We start from the raw sequence: 24,192 nt of genomic DNA on the forward strand, positions 1-24,192 counted from the left end.
GGACGTGAAGAGCATGCGCCTTCCACCATTTGCACGCCCCCTGCAAGTGCTGGAAGGAGCACCCGCAGTCCAGTTCCTGATAGTCAGATTGAAGATGTCAGTGTTGAAGTACACCAGGATGAGGAGGATATGGGTGTTGCTGGCGCTGGGGAGGAAATTGACCAGGAGGATTCTGATGGTGAGGTGGTTTGTTTAAGTCAGGCACCCGGGGAGACACCTGTTGTCCGTGGGAGGAATATGGCCGTTGACATGCCAGGTGAAAATACCAAAAAAATCAGCTCTTCGGTGTGGAGGTATTTCACCAGAAATGCGGACAACAGGTGTCAAGCCGTGTGTTCCCTTTGTCAAGCTGTAATAAGTAGGGGTAAGGACGTTAACCACCTCGGAACATCCTCCCTTATACGTCACCTGCAGCGCATTCATAATAAGTCAGTGACAAGTTCAAAAACTTTGGGTGACAGCGGAAGCAGTCCACTGACCAGTAAATCCCTTCCTCTTGTAACCAAGCTCACGCAAACCACCCCACCAACTCCCTCAGTGTCAATTTCCTCCTTCCCCAGGAATGCCAATAGTCCTGCAGGCCATGTCACTGGCAATTCTGACGAGTCCTCTCCTGCCTGGGATTCCTCCGATGCATCCTTGCGTGTAACGCCTACTGCTGCTGGCGCTGCTGTTGTTGCCGCTGGGAGTCGATGGTCATCCCAGAGGGGAAGTCGTAAGCCCACTTGTACTACTTCCAGTAAGCAATTGACTGTTCAACAGTCCTTTGCGAGGAAGATGAAATATCACTGCAGTCATCCTACTGCAAAGCGGATAACTGAGTCCTTGACAACTATGTTGGTGTTAGACGTGCGTCCGGTATCCGCCGTTAGTTCACAGGGAACTAGACAATTTATTGAGGCAGTGTGCCCCCGTTACCAAATACCATCTAGGTTCCACTTCTCTAGGCAGGCGATACCGAGAATGTACACGGACGTCAGAAAAAGACTCACCAGTGTCCTAAAAAATGCAGTTGTACCCAATGTCCACTTAACCACGGACATGTGGACAAGTGGAGCAGGGCAGGGTCAGGACTATATGACTGTGACAGCCCACTGGGTAGATGTATGGACTCCCGCCGCAAGAACAGCAGCAGCGGCACCAGTAGCAGCATCTCGCAAACGCCAACTCTTTCCTAGGCAGGCTACGCTTTGTATCACCGCTTTCCAGAATACGCACACAGCTGAAAACCTCTTACGGCAACTGAGGAAGATCATCGCGGAATGGCTTACCCCAATTGGACTCTCCTGTGGATTTGTGGCATCGGACAACGCCAGCAATATTGTGTGTGCATTAAATATGGGCAAATTCCAGCACGTCCCATGTTTTGCACATACCTTGAATTTGGTGGTGCAGAATTTTTTAAAAAACGACAGGGGCGTGCAAGAGATTGCGGGACACTTTCGGCGTACAGGCACCACGTACAGAAGACTGGAGCACCACCAAAAACTACTGAACCTGCCCTGCCATCATCTGAAGCAAGAAGTGGTAACGAGGTGGAATTCAACCCTCTATATGCTTCAGAGGTTGGAGGAGCAGCAAAAGGCCATTCAAGCCTATACAATTGAGCACGATATAGTAGGTGGAATGCACCTGTCTCAAGTGCAGTGGAGAATGATTTCAACGTTGTGCAAGGTTCTGATGCCCTTTGAACTTGCCACACGTGAAGTCAGTTCAGACACTGCCAGCCTGAGTCAGGTCATTCCCCTCATCAGGCTTTTGCAGAAGAAGCTGGAGGCATTGAAGAAGGAGCTAAAAGGGAGCGATTCCGCTAGGCATGTGGGACTTGTGGATGCAGCCCTTAATTCGCTTAACAAGGATTCACGGGTGGTCAATCTGTTGAAATCAGAGCACTACATTTTGGCCACCGTGCTCGATCCTAGATTTAAAGCCTACCTTGGATCTCTCTTTCCGGCAGACACAGGTCTGCTGGGGTTGAAAGACCTGCTGGTGACAAAATTGTCAAGTCAAGCGGAACGCGACCTGTCAACATCTCCTCCTTCACATTCTCCCGCAACTGGGGGTGCGAGGAAAAGGCTCAGAATTCCGAGCCCACCCGCTGGCGGTGATGCAGGGCAGTCTGGAGCGACTGCTGATGCTGACATCTGGTCCGGACTGAAGGACCTGACAACGATTACGGACATGTCGTCTACTGTCACTGCATATGATTCTCTCAACATTGATAGAATGGTGGAGGATTATATGAGTGACCGCATCCAAGTAGGCACGTCACACAGTCCGTACTTATACTGGCAGGAAAAAGAGGCAATTTGGAGGCCCTTGCACAAACTGGCTTTATTCTACCTATGTTGCCCTCCCACAAGTGTGTACTCCGAAAGAGTGTTTAGTGCCGCCGCTCACCTTGTCAGCAATCGGCGTACGAGGTTACATCCAGAAAATGTGGAGAAGATGATGTTCATTAAAATGAATTATAATCAATTCCTCCGCGGAGACATTGACCAGCAGCAATTGCCTCCACAAAGTACACAGGGAGCTGAGATGGTGGATTCCAGTGGGGACGAATTGATAATCTGTGAGGAGGGGGATGTACACGGTGATATATCGGAGGGTGAAGATGAGGTGGACATCTTGCCTCTGTAGAGCCAGTTTGTGCAAGGAGAGATTAATTGCTTCTTTTTTGGGGGGGGTCCAAACCAACCCGTCATATCAGTCACAGTCGTGTGGCAGACCCTGTCACTGAAATGATGGGTTGGTTAAAGTGTGCATGTCCTGTTTTGTTTATACAACATAAGGGTGGGTGGGAGGGCCCAAGGACAATTCCATCTTGCACCTCTTTTTTCTTTTCTTTTTCTTTGCATCATGTGCTGATTGGGGAGGGTTTTTTGGAAGGGACATCCTGCGTGACACTGCAGTGCCACTCCTAGATGGGCCCGGTGTTTGTGTCGGCCACTAGGGTCGCTAATCTTACTCACACAGTCAGCTACCTCATTGCGCCTCTTTTTTTCTTTGCGTCATGTGCTGTTTGGGGAGGGTTTTTTGGAAGGGACATCCTGCGTGACACTGCAGTGCCACTCCTAGATGGGCCCGGTGTTTGTGTCGGCCACTAGGGTCGCTAATCTTACTCACACAGCTACCTCATTGCGCCTCTTTTTTTCTTTGCGTCATGTGCTGTTTGGGGAGGGTTTTTTGGAAGGGACATCCTGCGTGACACTGCAGTGCCACTCCTAGATGGGCCCGGTGTTTGTGTCGGCCACTAGGGTCGCTTATCTTACTCACACAGCGACCTCGGTGCAAATTTTAGGACTAAAAATAATATTGTGAGGTGTGAGGTATTCAGAATAGACTGAAAATGAGTGTAAATTATGGTTTTTGAGGTTAATAATACTTTGGGATCAAAATGACCCCCAAATTCTATGATTTAAGCTGTTTTTTAGTGTTTTTTGAAAAAAACACCCGAATCCAAAACACACCCGAATCCGACAAAAAAAATTCGGTGAGGTTTTGCCAAAACGCGTTCGAACCCAAAACACGGCCGCGGAACCGAACCCAAAACCAAAACACAAAACCCGAAAAATTTCAGGCGCTCATCTCTAAAATATACAGTATCCTGGTCATTTTGTCCAGTGATTCATAAATAGATTTTTAAAGTTTAATAATGGAACTGACTGGCTCAGGATGGTTGACAGAACCATAAAATGTAAATATAATGTCATGTTGATTTTCAGGATTCCCGGGGCCATACTCCTCATTTTCTTCCTATTCTCCTGTCCCATATTTGCATTTTTTGAAAGTATAAATTAATTCCCAGCCTGCAAAATGTTAAAGGAAATAATTTTCTTGCTCTCTTGGGGAAAGTGTAGAACCCAAGTGCCATATACACTCAGGGCCGGTTCTGGCGCTCTGTGCGCCCCGGGCGGCAATATGGGGCGTGGCTTCGTACAGGGGGCGTGGTCATTTACACCCCCTGTACAGACTGAAATGATGTGCAGTGCGCAATGACGTCTTCGCGCACCGCACAGTAAAGGACCTCTCCACGAAGGGAAACTAGACGCGTACGCGTCTAATTTCCCTTCACAGCCCAGCTGGGGGGCAGCAGCCAGCGGCAGCGGGGGGCACACAGTAGCAGCGGATCTTGCCCTGGTGCGGCGCCCTCCGGATGGCGCCCTGCGCCCTCCGGAAGGCGGCGCCCCGGGCAAAAGTCCTGCTTGACCGTGGCAAGATCCGCTACTGTATACACTGTACTACGTACTTTACACAGAGAATCGTCCAATTGCAAGGAAGGGAAGTTTCCTTTCAAGCTTTCCCTGCGGAGATTTGTGCTGTACAAACAGAAGAGATACAGTATCTTTTGAAATCTATAGACAGCGCTCTTATTTAAGGAAAAAGTATATAAATAAAACACAAATATGTTTTTATTTTTTTACAACCAGATAATGATAATTGATGTGCTCTAATTCTTGTTGCTGTTTATTCAATTGCTTGAAGAGTCAATTGTAATCTGTAATCATATCCATCTAGGCATTGTAGGGGGAAATCAAGTGACAGCGACTTGTTCACCCAGCCAAATTCCCATGACACCCGCCACACTTTACTGCGGCGGATTTGTGCTAAAAAATTTAGCAACCCCATAGGGTAGCAATCACTTTTGAGTGAATTGGCTGGCATTTAAATTCGCACCCTCCGTCCTCAATTGAATTCCCCCTAGCGGCACTAGGTAAGTAGGTGTCGGGATCCTGAGCGTTGGGATGCCGCTGTCGGTATTCTGACCGCCGGCATCCCAATCACCGGGATCCCAATACCATCCCCATTAGACCATGTTAATACATATAGGGGGGAATTCAACCCCCCTAACATCCCCAAACTCCCTAACCTTCCCTACCCGCAGCCTAACCCTAACCTTCCCCAGTGGTGCTTAAACCTAACAGCTCCCTCCCGTGGCCTGACCCTAAGGTATCCGGTCTCTAGTTCGACAAGACTTAGGTCGACAGTGTCTAGGTCAACCACTATTGGTCGACAGTGACTAGGTCGAAGGGTTTCTAGGTCGATAGGGTCTCTAGGTCGACATGTTCTAGGTTGACGGGTCAAAAGGTTGACATAAGTTTTTCAAATGTTTTTCCTTTTTTTTAACTTGTTCATACTTTACAATCCACGTGGACTACGATTGGGAACGGTATCCTGTGCCGAGCGCAGCGAGGGGACGTGGTGCACTAATTGGCATTCCCGGTCACTGTACGGCGAAAACAACACCAAAAAAGATGTAAAAACCTCATGTTGACCTTTTGACCTGTCGACCTAGACCCTGTCGACCTAAGTGTGGTCGACCTTCAATACCACACCCGACCCTAAGCAGTCCCACATACTGACGTTCGGGCACCCGGCATTCGGGATTCTGGTGCTGGCATTGCGTTTCATTTCGGCATCTGTCTAGATCGCTTAGAAATTAAGCACGGAATATTGGGGCAGATGTATTAACCTGGATAAAGCATAAGGAAGTGATAAACCAGTAATAAGTGCAAGGTGATACATGCACCATCCAATCAGCTCCAATATGTAAATTAACAGTTAGGAGCTGATTGGCTGGTGCGTATATCACCTTGCATTTATCACTGTTTTATCACTTCCTTATGCCTTCTCCACATGTCCTGATTTATTTTCTAAACATTTTTGCTAAATTCAGAGTAATTTATTCTAAGGCGTGTTCTTCAGATTTGCACAATTTTTATAGCTCTTGTGTGGATCACCTTTGTGTTTACTTTGTCATCTTTGTGTAGGAGAGTTCTCAAAAATGTTAAAAGTATTTCCCTGGAACCCTATCACCACTTAAATACCACCTGGCTATCATTGAATTCTCTGATTCGCTGTTCCATCAGTGCTGGACAGAATTGTTTGATGAGTGTTCCTAAATCCATACTGTACATGCGGTCGGTATCTCGGCAGTCAGAAGACACTACTCGGAATGCCGACACCGGCATCTCGAATAGGGTCATCAGCCCGGCGCTAAAATCCCTAACCGCCGGTACTCCGTACAAGTATCCGCCGGCCCATGTGAGAGGCAAGCCGTGGGGGAGGGGGTTGTTTAGGTTTAGGCTGCGGGCCGGGGGTGGGGGGGTTACGTTTAGGCTGCAGGGAGGGAGGGTATTAGGATTAGGCTCCCCTGGGGAGGGTTCGGTTTAGGCTGCAGGAAGGGAGGGTTAGGTTTAGGGACCACCTATGAGGGTTAGGGTTAGGCTGCGGGGTTGGGAGGGTTAGGTTTAGGCTGAGAGAAGTATGGGTTAGGGTTAGGCGGCCATTGCGGAAAGCTAAGCATGCTTACCTTCCCCTGTCGGGATTCTGATCATCAGGATGCCGCGGTCGGGATTCTGACCGCCGGCACTTCAGTCCCAACCCATGTGGACACAATCAATCACAGTAGCTGCATCTCTGTGTATATTTCCTAATATAATGTTTGTATTGGTTCTAAAAATGAAATCCAGAGTTTCTGTAGGACCCTTGCGTGTTTGCGACATTACTCGCATTTGTAAGTGCTGTTACCAAAACTGCCTGCTCCAATCATTTATGTTTATAGCTAGTAAATGCTTTGAAAAACCTATTCAACCTATTATGATATCCCAAGCACAAGTAAAAGATGCAATTACTGTAACTACCACATATTAAAAAGACATGGGTCTGACATGCGGTTTGAATGGCATTTTGTAGTAGTATTAAACAAAATCAGAGCCCTAAGTTTTACGTTCCAAAATGAGCAGGTTTTCAGTGACTACAACATCAGTATGACAAGTGGAACTTAAAAGAAATGATTGTTTTATTTGAGCCTTGATGTGAGCTGCTGTTACTATGACAGCTAAGAATGCTGCATAGTAGAATATTTCCTAGATTGGATTAAATATTCAAGCAGACTTTATCTCCACTGCAGAGTAAACCACTTTCCTGGTAGGGGTGCCTGCTTGTTTATTTCCTTCAGGCAATTGGGCACATTGACCAGTAAGTAGTGCAGAGCTTATCTCCCATAGTGTTGTTTGTGATAAACCGACAATTACATTTACCACAACATCAATTCACAAATCCTGTTTTATTACTTTTTACAGTACAAACAGAATCTTATTCAGAATACCGTGGAACTCAGACCAGCTGTATGGCAGCAGAAAGGGAAACCCAGTGTGCAGGCAGTTCTGCACTCATGCCCTCGGGTAGATAGGCAATATAATTTTGCCGTCATTTTAAGAAAACACACTCCAGTACAGTACACTCCAGAGTTTTTGACTATACTTTTTATAGTGAAAACTCCCCACCAAATCACATACTGTATGTGTATGTAAATCTGTCTCTTATACTAGCCAGTGCCTCCCCAGCCATTGACCTCACTGCACGTCACTGAATTTGATTGCCAGAAAGACTAGTTTCATTTGTTATTTATTTATTTATTTATTTATTTAAGTAGTAGAATCTGCTGTCACTTGGTTACCCTCTTTCCAAGTGTTATACCGGGAGATGGTGTAATTAGTAGCACAACTAGCCTTCTAATCAGCCTGACTAGGGGGTCATTCCGAGTTGATCGCACGTAGCAACTTTTTGCTGCTCGTGCGATCAACTTGACACCGCCTATGGGGGAGTGTATTTTAGCATAGCAGGGCTGCGATCGCTTGTGCAGCCCTGCTATGCTAAAATAATTTCCTGCAAAACAAGACCAGGGTCAGACCTACTTACCCTGTGCGACGGATCCAGTGACAAAGGTCCCGGGATTGATGTCGGACATCCGCCCTCCAAACGCCTGGACTCGCCTGCGTTCGGATCTCCACACCCGGAAAACGGTGAGTAGACGCCCTGGAATGCCTCCCCGCCGTCAATCTTCTTGTGATCGCCGCTGTGATCACTTTCAGCGCTGGCGACGTCGCTGCCCGGCGATGACCGTCACCAGGCAACGCCGCGCGTGCGCATTGAGGGCATCGCGCAGCCGCAGTCCTGACCCGTTCACACTGCAGCGAAGAACCGCTGTGTGCGAACGGGTCGGAATGACCCCCTAGGTCACTAGCAGCTCACCTAGGCATTGTAGTGTCTCCTCGCTGGTGGTGCCTCTAGCCAGTAAATGTGTTTATGTAGGGCAGGAGGATAGTTATGTAGAGATAGAGAGCCATCTGAGCCTTTAGCATGCCCATGGCAGGTTCTAGTCCCAAATAACTAGTGATGTGCACCGGAAATTTTTTGGGTTTTGTGTTTTGGTTTTGGATTTGGTTCCGCGACCGTGTTTTGGATTCGGACGCCTTTTGGCAAAACCTCCCTGAAAATTTTTTGTCGGATTCGGGTGTGTTTTGGATTTGGGTGTTTTTTTCAAAAAACCCTAAAAAACAGCTTAAATCATAGAATTTGGGGGGTCATTTTGATCCCATAGTATTATTAACCTCAATAACCATAATTTCCACTCATTTCCAGTCTATTCTGAACACCTCACACCTCACAATATTATTTTTAGTCCTAAAAATTGCACCGAGGTCGCAGGATGGCTAAGCTAAGCGACACAAGTGGCCGACACAAACACCTGGCCCATCTAGGAGTGGCACTGCAGTGTCAGACAGGATGGCACTTCAAAAAAATACTCCCCAAACAGCACATGATGCAAAGAAAAAAAGAGGTGCAATGAGGTAGCTGTGTGACTAAGCTAAGCGACCCAAGTGGCCGACACAAACACCTAGCCCATCTAGGAGTGGCACTGCAGTGTCAGACAGGATGGCAGATTTAAAAAATAGTCCCCAAACGCACATGATGCAAAGAAAAAAAGAGGTGCAATGAGGTAGCTGTGTGACTAAGCTAAGCGACCCAAGTGGCCGACACAAACACCTGGCCCATCTAGGAGTGACACTGCAGTTTTCTAGCGAGAGGATGAGTGCTTCCATCCTTATGTGAATCTGAACCACTAGCCATGAACATAGGCCAGGGCCTCAGCCGTTCCTTGCCACTCCGTGTCGTAAATGGCATATTGGCAAGTTTACGCTTCTCATTAGACGCTTTTAATTTTGATTTTTGGGTCATTTTACTGAAGTTTTGTAGTATACTTGACGACACAGAGGTAGAGCAGTGGACTACTGTACCGTACTGCTATATATATAGTGGTGGTCAGTAAAATTGTGCACTGTCCTCCTACTATATACTGCGCACAACTAAAATGCAGCACAGGTATGGATGCATAGTATACTTGACGACACAGAGGTAGAGCAGTTGACAACTGTACCGTACTGCTATATATATACTGGTGGTCAGCAAAATTCTGCACTGTCCTCCTACTATATACTGCGCACAACTAAAATGCAGCACAGGTATGGATGCATAGTATACTTGACGACACAGAGGTAGAGCAGTGGACTACAGTACCGTACTGCTATATATATACTGGTGGTCACAGCAAAATTTTGTACTGTCCTCCTACTATATACTACAATGCAGCACAGATATGGAGCGTTTTTCAGGCAGAGAACGTAGATATTTTCAGCACACTGAGCACAGATATTTGCAAGCACACTGAGCACAAATATTTGCAGCACACTGAACACAGAAACTGGGAGAACGCAGCCACGTCCTCTCGCTATCATCTCCAAAGCACGAGTGAAAATGGCGGCGACGCGCGGCTCCTTATATAGAATACAAATCTCACGAGAATCCGACAGCGGGATGATGACGTTCGGGCGCGCTCGGGTTAACCGAGCAAGGCGGGAAGATCCAAGGCTGCCTCGGAACCGTGTAAAATGGGTGAAGTTCGGGGGGGGGGGGGGGGGGGTTCGGATCCCGAGGAACCGAACCCGCTCATCACTACAAATAACTGGTTGGTAGTGGGAACGTTTTATTCACCATGTTTTTATCAGTCTCAAATCCAGGCACTTTCCATTTAGTGGGTGCCCATTTAACAGCTGTTAAATGTAGCCAGGGTAACTGTAATGGCCACCAGTTTTCTTCCAATACCTGGGATGTTATATAAGTTCCCAGTAATGGTTAATTCGCTGCACCTCTCTTGCATTTAAATGCACAGCAAACGCATATAAAATGAAAACCCATTCTATATGCCCATACCCACCTGTGTATAAACTTGCATTTGTACCATGTCATTTTGGATGCCACTTGTTGCATATCAGTGCTTTCAAAGCATTTTACTGTAATTTGGGTCTGATTCAGAAATATATATACGCTAACTCATTTGCATCAGCAAATTTGTATGCAGTGATTGTGAGAAAATATGATAATGTTGCATGTGTATAAAATGCAAGCGCTAATTGGTAAATAATGAATTGATTCAGGACAAACAAACATTTAAAAACAACAATATGTTTAGGTTCTTTTACGATTTTGTCATGGGTTTATAGTTTCACAAGGCACAACTGTGGAAGCATTGGTGATATAGTGTATCACGCTATCCCTATCTTATCCTAACCAGCGGTGTCCCTTCTCCGCCTCCAGTCCGTGCCGGGTGCTGTGTTGAGCGGCAATGGCAAGCCGCGGCGCTGAACGATGACGTCACCGGCTGTACGGGATTCGGCTGGTGGACTTCAGGGCGCTGAGATAACAGTCTGTTGTTGTTGCCTTTGCTCTTTCCAACGTGTTTTGCACCACTGCGGGTGCTTTATCAAGGATTCTCACGCTTTCAATTGCCGCTCAACACAGCGCCCGCCACGGACTGAAGATGGAGAAGGGACACCGCTGGTTAGGATAAGATAGGGATAGCGTGATACACTATATCACCAATGCTTCCACAGTTGTGCCTTGTGAAACTATAATCCCATGTCAAAATCGTAAAAGAGCCTAAACATATAATTGTTTTTAAATGTTTGTTTGTCCTGACTCAATCCATTATTTACCAATTAGCGCTTGCATTTTATACACATAGATCTGGAAATTCTTTTTTTCTAAGCAAGCTGCTCTTACATACACAGCGCTAGATGGAAACTTTATTTACATGATAATGTTGCAGCCACTGGGAGTTGTGTAGAGGCGCCCATAATCCGTGTCGCTGATATGCCGCTGGTGTACAAACACACAACCATCAGACGCACATCAGGAAAATCTTGCATACAGGATTGCAGCCTCATATATTTACAGGCTTGTAAAATGGTTGCGACATACCTGTGTTTTTGATGACTCTCTTCCAAAATCTCTCCAAAATGGTCCCTGACTTTCAATCACTTTGTGAATAATTCCTCTCATCGAGACACATGCACAATGCATTGCAACTTGCATGTGCAGTCCACCGATAATCTTGAACTGAAAACCAAAAAAAAAAGGGTTTGTGTACATCTCTAAATCAGGCCCTTTGCTTTCTGTGGGAGCTCATTGTACAAACCCACGATGCGTTAACATGAGCAGTTTAATCTGCATTGTGGTTGTTGGGTTTTTTTGTTTTGTTTTTTTACATTCATTGTATTGGCTTTGTAATTTCAGTGGATTTAAGCACTACATGTATAAACTCATCTGAAATTGCCTAGTGACATGAATGAAGCTCCCTAGCATTGTTACCTTGTTTTTTTCCCAATATCAATAGAGTTTCAATTAACTTCTATTGATGTGTGATCAAAGCAGGGACTCCCTTATCCCAAGCCAATGATGTTGTGGCAAGCATTGGATACTGCTTGTGATTGGCTGAGTAGCTAAGGAAAGCTCTAGTCATTTGAAGTCAGTCAGTTCCGTTGTGAGCAGTTTGTGCCATCCTTTGTCAGTTGTAGTTGTGGATATTTTTTTTTTGTAAGTACAAGAAGAAAAGAAGAAGCATTTGCAGTGATTGCAAAAGGAAGCATTCTCTTGGATGACAAATTAATGCAATTTCCCATTGATTACGAGAAGAATTTGTTAAGATTACGTTTCCAGTGGATTACTAGAAATTGATCACCTTGTAAAAAAAAGTTTGTTTTTATAATATTTATAAATGATGACTAATGGACCCCTTACCCTTATACTGAGGCTGCTAAGATGGTCATTCCTGGGGTCCCAATAACCCTCATTGTCCCAGTACCCATAGTGCCCTGAAGACAAGAAGAGCCCCAGTACACAATACAGTATAGTACGTGACTATGAATAACTGTTTACCATAGAATAAGAAATGATTTCAAGGCACCAATACTAATGTAATTTTTTATAAAGTTTAAGTGAATACACCTATTTGTCTGTTACCCATTTAAAAGATAACGTGTAAATAGGTATTTTTTCTGCAGAGCTAATCTCACTGTAATAGATTACATTACTGGCATTTCTAATGTTTTAGCGTAAGTGGGCGAGGTTCAGATGGTCATTGTCATCATCATTCACATCCTGTATCAGGGGTCAGGCAACCACATATGATGTGCCTCCTCACAGACACATTGGTATCTTTCTTGTGGGCAGCATGCGATGCGTTTCACATAAACGTGCTGTTACTGTACTTGGACTGCACTTACATGCTCCCGCCATCCACAATCAGAATGGGTACAATAGTTTAACAATTCTTGGTGCACCTGCAGAGTTGGTGAAGACATTTTGCAGGGAATAAAATGCAAGTTGTGTTTACATCCAGTTCTACTTTTTGTTTTCCGTGCAAGCCACGTGCAGTCCAGCTTACAACAGCAGGACTCCACTCTCTGGATTTCCTTGTTACTTACATGAACCAGCCCAGGCTTTTTTCACTTTAGATGAGGGACCACCCGCTCGTCTCCCAGCTCTACTGGGAACTACTGTATCTCACACTGCATGCTCTGAAGTTAATGGGATATTTATTACTAACAGTCATTTGAACTGAATGGAAAATGGCCCATGCTACTTTTGGACACAATTACGTAGGCCTGAAAAAGAAATCATCCAGTGACTATAAAATCAGCTTAGGTGAGTATCCTATTAGCCATGGAAAATATTCATGGCTAATGATCCCCTGGGGGCTATTCTATCAGCCCTGACTGCCTCAGGCACATGAAGTGAAATCCCTGATAACCCGCCCTATCAGCCATGTTTTTCCATGATAACACATTGATCCGGCAGCTTATTGCAGATCTTATGTGATAGCGCCCAAAATCGAGTAATTTACTTCATGGTGAAAATGCTATAATTGGATAGCCCCTTAATACCATCAGGCTAAAATCACAACATTATCCCGTTTTTACCACCGGCTATAGGATACCACACTTATAATCACTTTGAGAGCCACATATCAAACACACATACCAGCACATTAGGTTGCTGCTGAGTTTATGCTCATATGTGTCCAAAGCGTAAAATGCGTTACAAAAGTTGCAATTAGTTGTATATTCAGTATAGCACGTATCTGAATATTTAATGTGTGTGTTAAAGCTTTTGAGACTTGATGATGATGATGATGATGACTGACATTTTAATGACAGGCTGGACTGGGGACACTAAAACAGGACACCCATGTACTGTGGTCAGCGGATAGCCTGACCTTTATAAAGGTCTGTCAGAATCCTGTGAATAAAATCTAACGTCTCTAAATAAACTGCTGCAGGTGAACTTACAAGATGTATGAAAACGGAGTAATGTTGTATTTGAAGTCTTGCAGCTGTGCTCACTGACCTCCCTAGTTTCTCTCATTACCTTTCCTCTACCACTCACTGTTTCCCTTTTGCCCTTATATTTATTTTGGTTCATGAGACAGACAAGAGAACGTTTTAGTATTATAAAGAATCTGCAGCCAGGATCATATATATATAATTTTCTAAATCTGTTTCTCTCCCTTACATCCTGCGGTGTACTGTTATTTCCAGGCTTCTGGGAGCTGCTCTGTGGTATGTCTCCGGGGAGCTAAAACTTAGCTATAGTGATATTTTTTATCCTTTTAAGGAAAATAGCTGGAGTTCATCTCTGCAGAGGGAGGCTGTGGTGAATTAGCGACACCCAGTAAAAGAAACAGAATTGTCACATTTTATCTTTAACCCAAACACATCACTAGAGCAATTTCAGCAGAGTGCAAACATTTTCATGTCATTTCCAAAGTTTAGTAATTAACAACTCGGCTGCCAATGTGGGAATCAGGATAACAGTGTGGGGGAGTGTGGAAATTGCATGCTGAATTTTAAAGCAAACTTTCTTTTCCTTATCTAGGCCAAATTAAATTATTTCTGTGTTGGAAAACAAGAGAGGGGCACACACATGGCGCTGCCAACTTATCTGCCTTTTCACTGCGGCTGTATGTGCCATGATAAATGGTTAGACATTTCTAATTGTTTCCAATACATATTTTTAAATGAATCATCATTTCCTCTGGCTAAGATTGGCAAATAAGTCTAATACATATGACTTAATATGAGCAATTCAATATTTAATGTAATTGCAAATACGTTTGATGAGTATAAGCTCGTTATGATCATTGTTAGAGAGTCAGACAAGATTTTTTCTCTCCTAGACTCAATTATGAAAATAGTGCACAAAGGAAAGCAGACTTGTTTAGTATTCCCGGAGGAGGAGAGCATCATTTAAACGGAGTTGTATATAGAAAGAAATATGTATTGACGTTGAGTAATACATTGTTGAAAGTAAAAATACACTGCTCAAAAAAATAAAGGGAACACTAAAATAACACATCCTAGATCCGAATGAATGAAATATTCTTATTAAATACTTTGTTCTTTACATAGTTGAATGTGCTGACAACAAAATCACACAAAAATGATCAATGGAAATCAAATTTATTAACCCATGGAGGTCTGGATTTGGAGTCACCCTCAAAATTAAAGTGGAAAAACACACTACAGGCTGATCCAACTTTGATGTAATGTCCTTAAAACAAGTCAAAATGAGGCTCAGTAGTGTGTGTGGCCTCCACGTGCCTGTATGACCTCCCTACAATGCCTGGGCATGCTCCTGATGAGGTGGCAGATGGTCTCCTGAGGGATCTCCTCCCAGACCTGGACTAAAGCATCCGCCAACTCCTGGACAGTCTGTGGTGCAACGTGGCGTTGGTGGATGGAGCGAGACATGATGTCCCAGATGTGCTCAATTGGATTCAGGTCTGGGGAACGTGCGGGCCAGTCCATAGCATCAATGCCTTCATCTTGCAGGAACTGCTGACACACTCCAGCCACATGAGGTCTAGCATTGTCTTGCATTAGGAGGAACCCAGGGCCAACCGCACCAGCATATGGTCTCACTGTCACAACTGAGGGCCTGAGCTGACGGGAGGCAGCCTCGGTTGTAGGGGCTGAGATGTACCGGAACCTGGGAGGTTGTATCAGACCCCTGGACATGTAAGTAACATGAAGAAGAACCGCCCGAAGGCGTGACCACGACAACTTGAATAAAAGTCAATGATGTTTATTTATGACAAACTCCATGCATCACAGTAGCAGTAAAAGAAACATAAAATCAGCAGAGAAATAATACAGTTCCTGGGTACTACAGGGTGGCAGGGGCCACAGAGCTCTGGTAGTATGAGACAGTTCTTATTATCTGCGAGTTGGAAAGTCCTTACCAGGCCTGACTGTAGCAATGAAGAAAGCCCAGGATCGTACCAGCTGGTGTTCCAGGGAAAGCTGGACTGCTGTAAATAAAATAGCTGCTGTGGGTTCTGGTTGGAACCAGACAGATGTTGGCACGGAGTGGATGCTGGCTGGAACCAGTTAAATAATAAATGAAGCTTGAGAGCGATGCAATATGAATGAAATGTAGAGTTTGAGAGCGGAGAAATAATAATACCGGTGGAGAGTGGTAAACTGTAGAAAGGACACCGGCCCTTTAAGAGAAGCTGTACTCTGCTGGAAGCTGGGCTGGAAGCAGGTAATGTTGTAGCTGGAAACAGATGTATCCACAATGGATCGGAGAGTCAGGCTACACCGCAGGTGGAATGCTGGTGCGGGTCTCTATGGTGGAAGTCTTGAGACAGGAGCTGGAACCTGGAAGACAATCACAGGAGAGAGACAAACAGGAACTAGGTTTGACAACCAAAGCACTGACGCCTTCCTTGCTCAGGCACAGTGTATTTATACCTGCAGCAAGGAAGGGATTGGCTAGGCAATTATGCAGATTATCAATACTGAGAACAGATTGGTGGAAATGATCAGCTGACAGAATCCAAGATGGCTGCGCCCATGCAGAGACTTGGAGGGAAGTTTGGTTTGTAATCCATGTGGTAATGAAAACAGTAATGGCGGCGCCGGCCACCGGAGACAAGAGGCGCCAAGCTGACAGGTGCACATCCAACCACGCGGACACAGCGGAGGCCGCGGCTGACGTAATCGCCACTCAGACACTCTGCATGCAGAAGCTCAGGGACGGCGGCGGAGGCCGCGGGAGACGCCATGCCAGGTGTAATATGGCGTTTACTGTGACAGCGTCTCAGAGTGACAGGAGAGGATACAGGAATGTAAATATCAGGATAACAGATGGGATCCGGTCCTGGAGCGCTGAGCCAGCCTTAGGAGACATCTGATGGGTAAGAAATGGCGTCCAGATACCCGGATCGTGACACTAACAAGGGGTCTGAGGATCTCATCTCGGTACCTAATGGCAGTCAGGCTACCTCTGGCGAGCACATGGAGGGCTGTGCGGCCCCCCAAAGAAATACCACCCCACACCATTACTGACCCACTGCCAAACCGGTCATGCTGGAGGATGTTGCAGGCAGCAGAACGTTCTCCTTGGCGTCTCCAGACTCTATCACGTCTGTCACATGTGCTCAGTGAGAACCTGCTTTCATCTGTGAAGAGCACAGGGCGCCAGTGGCGAATTTGCCAATCTTGGTGTTCTCTGGTAAATGCCAAACGTCCTGCACGGTGTTGGATTGTAAGCACAACCCCCACCTATGGACGTCAGGCCCTCATACCACCCTCATGGAGTCTGTTTCTGATCTTTTGAGTAGACACATGCACATTTGTGACTTGCTGGAGGTCATTTTGCAGGGCTCTGGCAGTGCTCCTCCTGTTCCTGCTTGTACAAAGGCAGAGGTAGCGGTCCTGCTGCTGGGTTGTTGCCCTCCTACGGCCTCCTCCACGTCTCCTGATGTACTGGCCTGTCTCCTGGTAGCGCCTCCATGCTCTGGACACTACGCTGACAGACACAGCATACCTTCTTACCACAGCTCGCATTGATGTGCCATCCTGGATGAGCTGCACTACCTGAGCCACTTGTGTGGGTTGTAGACTCCGTCTCATGCTACCATTAGAGTGAAAGCACCACCAGCTTTCAAAAGTGACCAAAACATCAGCCAGAAAGCATAGGAGCTGAGGAGTGGTCTGTGGTCACCACCTGCAGAACAACTCCTTTATTGGGGGTGTCTTACTAATTGCCTATAATTTCCACCTGTTGTCTATTCCATTTGCACAACAGCATGTGAAATTGATTGTCAATCAGTGTTGCTTCCTAAGTGGACAGTTTGGTTTCACAGAAATGTGATTGACTTGGAGTTACATTGTGTTGTTTAAGTGTTCCCTTTATTTCTTTGAGCAGTGTATAATAAAATGTATTTAAGTAAGTTTATTGGTAGGCTATATGCTCCTATCTGCTGACTACCTACAGTCATATTTCAGTGCAAGAAAACACAGCTGTTGGCTTACAATTATTATTATTAGTTTTATTTATCTCTATCGAGATGCCAGGAGTGCCCCACTCTCCCCAAATTCAGGACTCTCCCAGACTTTCCGGGAGAGTTGGCACATATGAGGGGAATATACAAAGTATCAGTGAACTTATTTTAAGAACAACTAACTGACAATATTTTAGAAGCAACACAAAGCAAAATACTGACAAACTATGTAGGATAGGATGCGGACAATGGACGGAGGTAAGACACGGAGGGGAAGGCAGTTCAGCACTCAATGAGCCTGTACACAATAAAGGGTGAACATGGGACTAGTACTCTTTTCACATAGAGCTTCTGACCCGGTATATTGCCGGGGCAACCGGGACCAGCAGGCTTGTGTATCCAGGATATTGCCGGGGCCGACCTGCGTAGTCTGCAGTGTGAAAGCTCAACCCAGGTTATCCGACCCAGGTCACTCTACAAGTAGCAGAGAGCTGGATCTCAGATGACTCAACAGTAGCCCGTGTCCAGCATGCAGTGTGAACTCTGTTTCAAGCAACTGTGACACATCTTAAACCATGTTCAGTGACCCAGGTTGGACATGGGTTTTTGGTGTTAAGGGGTGTAGACAAGAGGAAAGGAGCAGTAGAAAAAAGGACAAAGATGAAGGAGGACCCTGCTCATGAGAACTTAGATACTAAGAGGAACAGTGAATAGTTGGATGGAGAATAGGGAAGAAGAGAAGGTTAGTGTTAAATATAGCACTTGTACAATATCTTGTATAGCACATAGCACAGGGTTTTATCTTTTCCCGAGTACTTAAGAATATATGTAACTCAAAGTACAGGTAATAGTGAAAATCGTATGGTAATATTTAGTAATTAAACATTTCCTGGGTACCATACTCTGGGGCAGATTTAACGAGTGATAATCTTGTTGTCACTCGTTACGAATGATAAATGATTCTTCAACCAATCAGCTTCTAATAGTCCTGTGTTTGAAAAATGACGGTTAATAATAATAATAATAATAATTTTATTTATATAGCGCTCTTTCTCCAACAGGACTCAAGGCGCTTTACAGACATCAAAAACAATGCACATGATACAGAGGATTTGAGTAATACAGCAATAGATAAGCCACACAGACATAAAATAAAACCTTAAGCACACAGAAAGCATAATGCAGGATTGGTGTAGGCATTTTGGGTAATAAATTCCAAGGGTTGTGTATTCCACCCTCACAAGGTACCAGCCATCTTGGGCGCTCAGCGTAGGATTACCCAAGGTGGAATAGTCCACCCCTAGAAGAGATGACACAAAATGGGGGTGATTTCAGAGTCCTACAGTTTAGAGTAGGGTTCCAACAAAACCACAAGGTCCATGTATTTTTCATCCCATCCACAAGTGTACCGTATGGGGCAGCCATGTTGGGTGCACTTTGAAGGTTACACTGTGGTAGGTGAGCCATACAAGGGCCAAGTTCATATATGGGAAAACTGATGCTTATGTAGTAGTATGATGTACCCTGCATGTAGGGCACAATGGCAGGGTGTGCAATCAGTGGAGGTAAACATTACAGGAAAAACACATGGTGGGGTGAAGCGAGCAATGGAAAAAAAACACACAATAGCAGGTAATTAGTGGCAGAAGTAAAATTGGGATAATATTATTTTGATCAGATTAGAAGCTGATTGGCTGGAGCACCAGTTTTCATTTGTAACAAGTAATAACAAAGGGCCCAATTCAGACCTGATCGCTGTTGTGTGAAATAGCACAATGGCCGATTATCGAATGACTGTCCATTTGTATGCACCACAATGCACAGGCGCATCACCAAACACCGACAGGATGGTGCGAAAATTTTGATTGCATGGGTGTTTGCAAGGTGATTGACAGGAAGAGGACGTTTTGTGGGTTGTAACTGGCCTTTTTCTGGGAGTGTCAGGAAAAACGCAGGCATGCCCAAGCGTTTTCAGGGAGGGTGTGTGATGTCAGCTCCGGCCCCGATCAGCCTGTTCTGATTGCACTGTAGGAGTAAGTCTCGGGCTACGCGCAGATTGCAGAGACTGGAAAAATTATTAGATGGTGAGTGAATTGCAAACGGATTTGCAGCTGACCGCTGCCTGGCGGAATTTTCGCACGCCGTACGCATGCAGTCGCACACTTGCACGGGGTGGGTTTTCACTCTATATGGGTGGCGGCTGTCTGATCGCAGACTGCTGCAAAAACACACAGCAGCGATGGCTGTTTACACAGTTGAGATGAGGGCTTTTCCCTATAGATCAATGAGTTACCATCACCACACTGGAGAAGCATATTAAACAAGCATCGGCATCATAGGATGGCGATAGAAGAAAATGGGTGGGATATACTAAAGGGAAAATGCTGTAAACCCCCCGTTTTCAGGGGTTTTACCGCATTTTCATATGTACTAACCCCCGGCCGCCTAGTTTTTCTACGCTGAGGTTATCACCATCTTTTGATGGCGATACCCTGCAGAAGCCTATGGGCTTCTTACTGCCAGCCAACGCTCACGTCGCCACCCTCCCCTGGCATACCTGTGTGCAGGCAGCCCGTGGTCCTGGAACCCAAACACCTTCTCCCCCAGCAACACAGCTGGAGGTCCTTCCGGCTGCAGGGAGGAGAAGGAGGAGCCCAGGACTGACTGCTGCCTGCTTACCGGTCTGGGAGGTGACGGAGACCCCCACACACCCTCTGACCATAAGCGTGTGCACGGGGGGGGGGGGGGGGGGGCTGGTGCGCACAGGCACCCCCTAATGTCCGGTACCCCCTACACGCTACGCCTGCAGCATGGTGATCCCTGTTCGTTCCTGTGCTTCCTCCCGCCACCAGTCAGCTCTCTCTCTACGCCTCCCGCCCGCGCTCTGTCTCCCCCTCCTGTCCCCGGCTCTCTCCCCCCTCTTGTCCTCACTCTGTCTCCCCCTTCCCATACAAGGCTTTCTCCCCCCTCCTGTCCGCGCTCTGTCTCCCCTTCCTGTCCCCGGCTCTCTCCCACCTGTTGTCCTCACTCTGTCTACCCCCTCCCGTACGCGTCTCTCTCCCCCCTCCTGTCCGCGCTCTGTCTCCCCCTCCCATCTGCGGCTCTCTCCCCGCTCCCGTCCGCCCCTCCCGTCTGCGGCTCTCTCCCCCCTCACGTCCGTGCTCGGCAAGTGTGCAGCCACAGCCTCAGGCCACCATTCCTCTTGGGAGGGCTCAGAGTCGGAGCTGGAGCCGAGTGAAACACACCGCTCAGCAGTCAGTCGGTAAGTGTTAAGGACATTGTAGTGCTGCAGGCCTGCAGCTGTGCCAGTTCATGTACAAAAAGTTACCCACCCCCCCTAAAAAAAAAAAGATCTGTAGACTGTAGGACTTCAAATGCACTCAGAAAAAAAAGAAATGCAGCCTGTTTATACATTATACATACACAGATTATATATATATATATATATATATATATACACACACACACACACACACACACACACATATATATATATATATATATATATATATATATATATATATAAAATATATATAAACCAACATATCAGGCGGCACTCCACTTCATCAAGGTAATCAAAAAAAGCCGGTGCCTTCCAAATGGAGAAAAGACGTTTCCCTTCCCCATATAAAAATCATCTGTGGGGCGGCACTCACGGCGATGAAACAAGACAGGAGCCTTGTGGTACTGTCAACGTTTCAATGTACAAATACATACAGTTTCATCATATATATATATATATATATATATATACAGGTTGAGTATCCCATATCCAAATATTCCGAAATACGGAATGTTCCGAAATACGGACTTTTTTGAGTGAGAGTGACATAGTGAAACCTTTGTTTTCTGTGGCTCAATGTACTCAAACTTTGTTTGAAACACAAAGTTATTAAAAATATTATATTAAATGACCTTCAGGCTGTGTGTATAAGGTGTATATGAAACATAAATGAATTATGTGAATGTAGACACACTTTGTTTAATGCACAAAGTTATTAAAAATATTGGCTAAAATGACCTTCAGGCTGTGTGTATAAGGTGTATATGAAACATAAATGCATTCTGTGCTTAGACTTAGGTCCCATCACCATGATATCTCATTATGGGATGCAATTATTCCAAAATACGGAAAAATCCGATATCCAAAATACCTTTGGTCCCAAGCGTTTTGGATAAGGGATACTCAACCTGTATATATATATGATACCAGCGGTGCGGCTGCATCACTCAGGTTTCCAGAAAGAAATACAGACACTCTCTGTTCTAGCAACGTGTAGCTTGACAAAAGTTTATAAAACTGAAAGCTCATACCATGTGGTGTAATGCGAATTTAAGCTCATACTGTGTGGTGTAATGTGAATTTCAACTCATACTATGTGGTGTAATGTGAATTTCAGCTCATACTGTGTGGTGTAATGAGAATTTTGGATCATACTGTGTGGCGTAATGTGAATTTCGGCTCATGCTGTGGGGCGTAATGTAAATTTCGGCTCATACTGTGTGGCGTAATGTGAATTTCGGCTCATACCGTGTGGTGTAATGTGAATTTCGGCTAATGCTGTGTCGTGTAAAGTGAATTTCAGCTCATATGGTGTGGCGTAATGTGAATTTCAGCTCATATGGTGTGGCGTAATGTAAATTTCGGCTCATACTGTGTGGCGTAATGTGAATTTCGGCTCATACCGTGTGGCGTAATGTGAATTTTGGCTAATGCCGTGTCGTGTAAAGTGAATTTCAGCTCATATGGTGTGGCGTAATGTGAATTTCGGCTCATACTGTGCGGCACAATGTGAATTTCGGCTCATATCATGTGGCATAATCTGAATAAGGGGCACTACTGTCAGTAGCTGGTGAGCATGGAGACATATGTGACAAATGCTGGTGTCCTGCAGAGGAGGGGTCTGATGGCATAGAAAGAGGCAGATGTAGCTCTGATTGCACAAGTGTAAATTATAAATCTTACTTGTGTTATATTAAAACTGAAATGTTCGGCCCCCTAAATATGCCATATTTTTCAGAGTGGTCCACTCAAAATCAGGGTGTAGGTGCTGGGAGGGTACGGTGGTGTGGTGTGGCGTAAAGGAGGCGTAGTCATGCACCCTTAAAAAAAAATACTGAAAAAATTGGTATTTTTAGCGCCTCAATAACCACAGTGCAGCACAGCACAGCACACAGTAGCATGTGCTGGGCTGAGAAGAAAAGCTGCAGCTGCTGCTGCCAGGTAAGGGTAAGGGGGCCCGGGGGCCCTCATTTGGCCCCTCTATCAGACTTGGGCCCGGGTAATTTGTACCCTCTACCCCTCTCTCTGGGCAACACTGAATGCAGATGAGCAGATTATCAATTTAGGCAAACTAATGGTAGCTGTTATACAGTGTCTATATATTTACTTGTACAAAAGGTCATCTTTAAAACTATAAGGGGTAATCTGACCAATGTAGGGACTTATGACCCATGCTGTGCTATTGCAGCCAATGTAGGCAACTTGCCCAATGTCATAGTAAGTGGGGCCCCAAAACAACCATACTGTCTGTCAATGTGCATGAAGGAAAAATATAGTGGGATGATGACAGCTATTGGCCTTTGCCTGTAACCATATTTTGATGACACTAGCAGGCAATGTGTACTTGGCAAAGATATGGCCACTTGGCTAGAGTGACGAACACCTGGTTGCTACGCAAACTGGTCACCCAGCCACAGTTTACATACAGCCTTTAGCTATTTGTAAGTTGACGGTTGCAGCGACTCCAGTGTGTGCTTAATATTTTAAGCATCTTTTTGCTACAAAAATACTAATCCTAACTACAGATGGGTCCACGGTTATCTTCACTAGTTTTCTGCGCCTAGGCACAACATGATTTATTAGCATAAACCCTTCATCTATTGTTCTCAGCTGCAATACAATACAGAGAACAATACATCAGGGGATTAAGTCATTACAGCAGGGGATTCAGTCCGACTGGCCAGTCTCAATTAATCCTTTTAAAGGTCAAGATAAACGTGGACCCATCTGTAGCTAGTACATTTCATACACAGTATTGCACTGTAAAGTAGTGTCATACATAGTGTTTAGGCAGTATTTTTAATGTTATAATTACCGTGGAGCACACACAATATTATACTAATTTAGTTTAATTAAATAGAAATATCCATTGTCCCCTTTAATAAAACAATTGTGTCTTGTTCTGGGCTGATTACAGATAACAAAGAACCAATGCAAATAAATCACAGCAACCATGGGGGTCATTCCGAGTTGATCGCTCGCTAATGTTTTTCGCAGCATAGCGATCAGGCTAAAAATCGCCTGTTCTGCGCATGCGTATGGGCCGCAGGGCGCACGCGCCAAGTAATTTCACACAAAACTAAGCAATTTTACACAGGGGCGAGCGACGCTTTTCAGTCGCTCTGCTGATCGGTGAGTGATTGACGGGAAGTGGGTGTTTCTGGGCGGAAACTGACCGTTTTCCGGGAGTGTGCTAAAAAAACGCAGGCGTGCCAGGTAAAAACGCAGGAGTGGCTGGAGAAACGGGGGAGTGGCTGGCCGAACGCTGGGTGTGTTTATGACGTCAAAGCAGGAACTAAACTGACTGAACTGATCGCAATCTAGGAGTAAGTCTGGAGCTACTCAGAAACTGCAGGAAAAGATTTTCGAGCAATTCTGCTATGCTAAGATACACTCCCAGAGGGCGGCGGCTTAGCGTTTGCACTGCTGCTAAAAG

The 24,192-nt window shown here is 45.4% G+C and overlaps 1 protein-coding gene and 1 long non-coding RNA gene across 7 annotated transcripts in view; one reads left to right on the forward strand and one right to left on the reverse strand.

Annotated features, from left to right (window-relative positions):
• PRKG1 (protein kinase cGMP-dependent 1) overlaps positions 1 to 24,192 on the forward strand; it is a 1,872,748-nt gene that overhangs the window by 368,759 nt on the left and 1,479,797 nt on the right. The window lies entirely within an intron of this gene.
• Positions 1 to 24,192, reverse strand: part of LOC135056487 (uncharacterized) — a 173,694-nt gene that overhangs the window by 111,786 nt on the left and 37,716 nt on the right. Inside the window, exon 2 of the long non-coding RNA XR_010243986.1 lies at positions 11,104 to 11,241. This is a non-coding gene — a long non-coding RNA (uncharacterized LOC135056487). The remainder of the gene's footprint in view (positions 1 to 11,103; positions 11,242 to 24,192) is intronic.

The sequence above is a fragment of the Pseudophryne corroboree genome, chromosome 3 (genome assembly GCF_028390025.1).
Source record: "Pseudophryne corroboree isolate aPseCor3 chromosome 3, aPseCor3.hap2, whole genome shotgun sequence".
In the NCBI taxonomy this organism is placed as follows: domain Eukaryota; kingdom Metazoa; phylum Chordata; class Amphibia; order Anura; family Myobatrachidae; genus Pseudophryne; species Pseudophryne corroboree.